General features: G+C 31.9%; 1 non-coding gene across 1 annotated transcript; it reads left to right on the forward strand.

Moving 5' to 3' along the window:
• Positions 1-2,725: 2,725 nt before the first annotated feature.
• On the forward strand, positions 2,726-2,808 carry Trnal-cag (transfer RNA leucine (anticodon CAG)). Its single transcript has one exon. It is a non-coding gene; the product is annotated as a tRNA-Leu (tRNA).
• The last annotated feature ends 4,729 nt before the right edge of the window (positions 2,809-7,537 follow it).

Here is a 7,537-nt window from a genome sequence, read left to right on the forward strand (position 1 = left end):
AAGAATTTCCCCAGGAATTTATCCAGAAGTTGATCCAGGCATTTCTTTAGGTTTTGTTCAGATATTCCTCCAAGAGTTGCTTCAGAGATTTCTTTAGGATATCATCCAGGGATTTCTCCTAAAATTTCTCCAGCAATTCCTCCGGGGTTTCCTTCAGTAACTCTGCTCCAAGTTCCTCCAGGAATTCTTTAGGGATGCTCTTCAATAAATCATCCTGGCATTCTTCCAGAAATTCTTCTTGGGATTTCTTCAGGAATTCTTCCAGGCATTGCTTCGGAAATTCCTCTGGAGATAGCTCCAGGAATTCCTCTAATGATTTCTCCAGAATGTCCTCTCATGGTCTCTTCAAAAAATTATTCAGGGGTTCCTTGAGAAATGTCATAAATTCGTCTCTCATCTTTTCCAGGGGTGCTTCTAATAATTTCTCCAGTTTTACCTAAATATATTTTCAAATTACTTTAAGCCAGAGGCCAGAGTCAAAAAATCTTCAAGGAGTTATTCAGAAATTCTTTTACAAGTATTTCCGTGAAATATTTTAGGAGTTCATCCACGGATTTGTTTAGGAACCCACTCATGAATTCCTTCAAGAATACCCCCTGCAGTTCCTGAAAAGGAATTCTATCAAAAATTCGTCTCGCGTTTCTTTCAGGAATATGTTTTGAAATTTGTTTTTCTCTGAGAATTTTTTCAAGAAGTTATTCATTGATTTTTCCAATAACAACTCCAGAGGTTCCTCTAGGAGTTTTTCCAAGGATGTGTTTAGGGTGTTCCTTAAAAATTTCTTTAACAGATTATTCTAAAAATTTGTCAAGGGATTCTCAGAAATGCCTACGGGAATGCCCAGAGGATTTTCTCCAACGGTTGTTTTAGAACTTATCCTAGAATTCCTTCGGGAATTTCACCAGGGATCTCCTTTCGAGTTTTGTGTAGGGATGTCTTCAGAAATTTATGATTTCCAGTTCCAAAATAGTTCAGGGAATAAATTGAACAGTGATGATGATGATGATATTGTTCTACCATCTATTGTAGCAAGGCAGCTGCCTATAGCACTGGAATAATCTGAAAAGCGATTTGATCAAGATTGTGCTGTTGTTAGTAGTCAGTCATTCTCCTGTATGAAGGGCCAAAAAGGGTTGTGCGGACCCGCAAGCAGAGACACTTGCGCGAAACCCACGTCAGGGGAAAAGAATCTCCTTCCAGAAAAAAGTTCTCACGAACAAGTTCAGGGAATAAATTGAACAGTAACGAAAAATAACATTGAAAATTGACAAATTAAACAACAGCATGTGATAGAATAGAAGAGAACAACAGTAGCATGTCATCAAAAAATGGAGCAAAAAACAGAAGAACAAGAAGAGCGGAAAGAACAGAATGAAATAGATACACATTACAATTCAAAAAAACAAGCCTGCACAAAATACGGTCTGTTAACGGAATTTGTTCAATGAATTTCAAGTAAAATATTCAAATACAGTAAAAAAATACAAATGAATAGAATAAGTTTAGTATAAAGTCATAACAAACATAAAACAGAAGTTAAATAAACTTAAATTTTAAAAGTAATGAAATAGAAACGTAAACAGGATGAACAATGTCATTCGACAGAAAAACGGAAATCGAACGAAATAGAAACAGATATATGCATTAAAATTAAAACAGAAGGTAAAAAAAATTAAAATGAACAGAAATTGTGTCAATAAGAATAAATCATAAAAGCGAATTAGAAATTTTACTGAACAAAAAAACTAGGTATAGATTTTGGAGACAAAAACAGCAAAATGCTTAACAGAGTAGTTAGGGGCCTTCGTTCCATTTCAAAGAAAATCTATAGAGTCTTTCACATGAGGTTGAAGAAAACGAATACTCAATTCTGATTACCTCCTATCAGTTTATATGTAGGTACTTTCTGGAATCAATTCCACTCGACTGTGCGCTTCCAATCAGAAATTGAGCGGGAAAAGACGACTTTGAAATAGTGGTTAAAGCCGGCTTCCCGCATCGTTCAGCGGTGTGAGTAAATCGTTCTAAAAATAAACATTATTCCCGGCGTCGTCGTTCGGCCGTTCATTCGTTCTGTTTGCCTATTCCGCCGCTGTCCAACCGGCAACGTGTTTGCCTACTGTGTGTAGAGGGTATGCTAAATAACCTACATCCACCACATGGAGCCCAACCCGTTTGGCCACGAAGATCCAGACCTCTGTACATGTGTAGAGAACCATCCCATGGCACCATCGTGTGGGCAGGCAGAACGAACAGAAGAAAACGTAGGATTGGCGATAACGACGCAAAAGCTGTTGGTTCAACAGATAAAAATCCACTTCCACCACCGAAAAAAACATGCCGCGCCGACGACGACCAACAGAGAGCCAGGCAGGGTATGGACTTATCCACCGATGAACCAAATTCATCGCGGTCCGAGAATTTTGACACTAGAGCGGGGTCTGTTCCAATCAGAATCGTCCAATTCTGATTGGAACGGCCCCGCTCTAGTGTCAAAATTCTCGGACCGCGATGAATTCGGTTCATCGGTGGATAAGTCCATAGTGATGGAAGCAGAATTCTTCCGCGGGAATCGCTCGCTGCTACCCGGGTGGATGGGTGTGTGCGATCTAATTGGATTTTCGACGCGTCTGTCTAAATATAGCTTCTACGGTTGGAATTGCGTACATACTTTGTGTTAGGGTGCCAAATTTAGATACGGTTTTTAACCAACAGAGTGGTATGAGTCAGGATGGCCGAGTGGTCTAAGGCGCTACGTTCAGGTCGTAGTCTTCTCTGAAGGCGTGGGTTCGAATCCCACTTCTGACAACTCTTTTTTGAGGATGGTTGGATAAGGAAGAACCTCTTCTTGGGGGAGGTGCTTTTTCTTTCATATCCTGTCTGAAATCTGTAAATATTTGTTAAATATTTTTATTACTCCTGAAGTTATTAATCAAACACGGTAGAAATCCTGCATAAGGAACGATACGAATGCAAACACTTGGTCTTTATTTGCCTTTTCAATTCGGAACGGTCAACAACCACCCACGATGTCGTTTGTTGGTCACGAGAGAACTGAGCACAATAGTTCAGAAAGTGAAATCCAGAATTAATTTTACCCAGAATATATTTTATTCTTCAGATTCAATTTCATTTCATTTTATGTTCGTTTTTTTATTTATTCTCTTTATTTTCTGATATTTTATGTACATTTTCTGATTATTTCCTGTGAATTTTCTGTTTACTTTCTTTTTTTTTTGGTTTTTATTTCTGTGTATTTTAACTAAAGCTAATTCTACACTTAGACCGTTCGCAATGCTGTTTTATTTTGTATGGCGAGTTTTAAAATTTTTTAAACTCGCCATACAAAATAAAACAGCATTGCGAACGGCCTTAATGTTTACTTTCTTTTTATTTTCTGTTTATTTTCTGTTTATTGCTGTACAATATTTGTTCATATTTTCCGCATTTTATGTTTATTTTTTGTTCATTTTCTATTTATTTTCTATTTGTTTCTGTACTGTACATTTTCTATTCATTTTCTGTATATTCTATACATTTTCTGTTCTGTATTTTCTATACATTTTCTGTTCAATTTCTATTCATTTCCGTTTAGTTTGTGTCTGTTCATGTTCTGTTTATTTTCTGTACAATTTCTGAACAGTTTCTGTTCATTGTCTGTTAATTTTCTGTCAATTTTCTGTTCATTTTCTGTTCACTTTCTGCTTATTTTCTGTTCATTTCATGTTAAATTTCAGTTAATTTTTAGTTCATTTTCTGTTCATTTTTATTAATTATCTGTTCATTTTCTGGTTATTTTTTGTTTATTTTCTGTTCATTTTCTGTTAGTTTTCTGCTCGTTTTCTGTTAATATTTTGTTAATTTTTTATTCATTTTCTCCTCAGAAAAGTTTCTGTTTATTTTATGTTAATTTTTCTTCATTTTGTTTTCATTTTCGTGAGTTTTATGTTAATATAATAAATAAGAAATGTTGATTCTCTGTTTATTATCTGATTATTTTATGTTCATTTTCTGTACAATTTCTGTGCATTTTCTGTTAATGCTCTGTTCATTTCATTTTCATTTTCTGTTCATTCTCTGTTAATTTTCCGTTAATTTTCTGTTAATTTTCTGTGAGTTTTCTGTTCATTTCATATTGATTTTAAGTTCAATTTCTGTTAGTTTTCTGTTAATTTTCTATTAATTTTTTGTTCATTTTCTCTTCAGAAAATTTCCCGTTTATTTTCTGTTTTTCCCTATTTTCTCTTCATTTTCTTGTAATTTTTTGTTAGTTTTCTGTAAAGAAAAGCAATTAGAAATGTTGATTGTCTGTTAATTTTCTGATCATTTTATGATTATTTACTGTTCATTTTTGGTCCATTTTCTGCTCATTTTCTGTTCGTTTCCTGTTCATTTTATTTTCATTTTCTGTTCATTTGCTGTTGAGTTTCTGTTGATTGTAATTTTCTGATCATATTTTGTTCAATTTCTGTTCATTTTCAGTTTTTTTTCTGTTAAATTTCTGTAAATTATATGTTTATTGTCTGTTCATTTTCAGTTCATTTTCATTTCATTTTCTGTCCCGCTCCTGTTCATTTTCTGGTGATATTCTGTTAATGTTGTGTTCATTTTCTGTTCATTTCCTCCATTTTTTTTACTTTTTGTTCATTTTCAGTTAATTTGCCGTTCATTTTCTATCCGTTTTCTATTCAAATTCTGTTCATGTGCTGTTCATGTCCTGTTCATGTTATGTTCATGTTCTGTTCATGTTCTGTTCATGTTCTGTTCATGTTCTGTTCATGTTCTGTTCATGTTCTGTTCCATTTCCAGTTCCATTTCCAGTTCCATTTCCAGTTCCATTTCCAGTTCCATTTCCAGTTCCATTTCCAGTTCCATTTCCAGTTCCATTTCCAGTTCCATTTCCAGTTCTATTTCCAGTTCCATTTCCAGTTCCATTTCCAGTTCCATTTCCAGTTCCATTTCCAGTTCCATTTCCAGTTCCATTTCCAGTTCCATTTCCAGTCCAGTTCCATTTCCAGTTCCATTTCCAGTTCCATTTCCAGTTCCATTTCCAGTTCCATTTCCATTTCCATTTCCAGTTCCATTTCCATTTCGGTTCATTTTCTGTAAATCTGTTTATTTTCTGGTATTTTATGTTAATTTTCTGTTCACTGTCTGCTCCATTTTCTGTTCAATTTCTGTGCATTTTCTGTTGATTTTCGGTTAATTTTTTGTTTATCTTCTGTTCTGTTCTACTTACTGTTCATTCTCTATTTATTTTCTATGCATTTTATGTTCATTTTCTGATCATCTTCTGGTCATTTTTCATTCGTTTTCTGTTCATATGCTATTCATCATCTGTATATCTTTTTTATATTTCTTTGTTATTTTGCTGTTTATTTCCTGTACATTTTCTGTTATTTTTTATCCTTTTTCAGTTAATTTTCTGTCCACTGCTCATTTTCTGTTGATTTTCTGTTCGTTTTCTCTTCCTGTACTGTTCATCGATTGTTTATTTTCTATTCATTTTCTGTTAATTTTTTTCTAAGTTGGCTGTTTATTATCTGTTCGTTTTCTGTCCATTTTTCTTTTTCATTTCACTTTCGGTTCATTTTCTGTTGATTTTCTTTTATTTTTCTTAACTTTTTCTGATCACTTTTTGTTCATTTTCTGTTAAACTTCTCATCACTTTCGGGTCATTTTCTGTTCATTTTATGTTCACTTTCTATTCATTTTTTATTCATTTTCTATTCTTTTTCTGTTCATTTTCCGTTTTTCTCTGAACTTTTTAATTTCTTTCCATTTTCTGTTTATTTTCTGTTCATCTTCTGTTCTATTCTATTTTCTATTCATTTCCTGTTTATTTCTATTTATTTTATGTTCATTTTATGTACAGTTTTTGTTATGTTTCTGTTAATTTTCTCTTCATTTCTTGTTCATTTTCTTTTTTTTCTGTTCAATTTCTGTTCATTTTTGTTTATTTTCTGTTCATTTTCGTATCATTTTCCATTATATTTTTGTTCATTTTCTGTTTATTTTATGTTTATTTTTTGTTCATTTTCTGTTCAATTTCTGTTTGTTTTATGTTCATTTTCAGTTCATTTTCAGCTCCATTTTCTGTTCAATTTCTGTTTATTTTTGTTGATATTCTGTAAATTTTTTTGTACATTTTCTATTCTTTTTCTGAACTTTTTCTGATCATTTCCTGTTAAATTTGTGATCACTTTCGAGTAATTTTCTGTTCATCTTCTGTTCTATTCTATTTTCTGTTCATTCTCTATTAATTTTCTGTCAATTTTTTATCAATTTCTGTTCATTTTCTGATCATTTTCTTTTTATATTCTTCTAATTTTCTATTTATTCTCCGTTCATTTTCTGTTTTTTCTCTGTCCATTTCCAATTTCTATTCATTTCTTGTTCATTTTCTATTCTATTCATTTTCTGTTTATTTCTATTTATTTTCTGTTCATTTAATGTGCACTTTTTGTTCATTTTCTGTTCTTATTATGTTCATTTTCTGTTCATTTCCTGTTCATTTTCTGTACATTTTTGTTCGTTTTCTGTTCGTTTTCTGTTCATTTTCTGTTCGTTTTATTTTTATTTTTTGTTCATTTTCCGTTCATTTTCTATTTATTTTCAGTTCATTTCCTGATAATCACTATAACCTTTTTGATAATTTTCTGTTCATCTCTTCATTCTCTGTTTTTATTTCTGATACTTTATGCTCATTTTCAATTCATTTTCAGTTCCATTTTCTGTTCAATTTCTGTTTTTTTTTCTGTTGATTTTCTGTTAATTTTTTGTTAATTTTCTGTTCATTTTCCGTGCATTTTCTATTTATTGTCTGTTAATTTTCTGTTCATTGTTCGTTCATTTTCTGTTCATTTTCTTTTCATGTTTTATACATATTATTTTAAAGTTCTATTTATAGTCTGTTCATATACTGTTTATTTTCTTAGCATTTGTTGTTAATGTCTGTTCATTTTTGTTGTATTTCTGTTCATTTTCTATACATTTTCTATTTATTCGTTCGTTCGTTTTCTGTTCATTTTTTGTTCATTTCCTGATTATTTTCTGTTATTTTTTTGGTAATTTTCTGTTCATCTGTTCTCTGTTTGATTTCTGGTATTTTGTGTTCATTTTCAGTTTATTTTCAGCTCCATTTTCTGTTCATTTGCTATCCGTTTTCTGTTCACTTTCTGCTCATTTTCTGTTCATTTTCTGTACATTTTCTATTCATTGTCTGTTCATTTTCTGTTCATTTACTGTTCGTTTTCTGTTTATTTTCTTGTTCACTTTCTGCTCATTTTCTGTTCATTTTCTGTTCATTTCCTGTTAAATTTTTGATCACTTTCGAGTAATTTTCTGTTCATCTTCTGTTCTATTCTATTTTCTGTTCATTCTCTATTAATTTTCTGCCAATTTTTTATCAATTTCTGTTCATTTTCTGATCATTTTCTTTTTATATTCTTCTAATTTTCTATTTATTCTCCGTTCATTTTCTGTTTTTTCTCTGTCCATTTCCAATTTCTATTCATTTCTTGTTCATTTTCTATTC

The sequence above is a fragment of the Aedes albopictus genome, chromosome 3 (genome assembly GCF_035046485.1).
Source record: "Aedes albopictus strain Foshan chromosome 3, AalbF5, whole genome shotgun sequence".
In the NCBI taxonomy this organism is placed as follows: domain Eukaryota; kingdom Metazoa; phylum Arthropoda; class Insecta; order Diptera; family Culicidae; genus Aedes; species Aedes albopictus.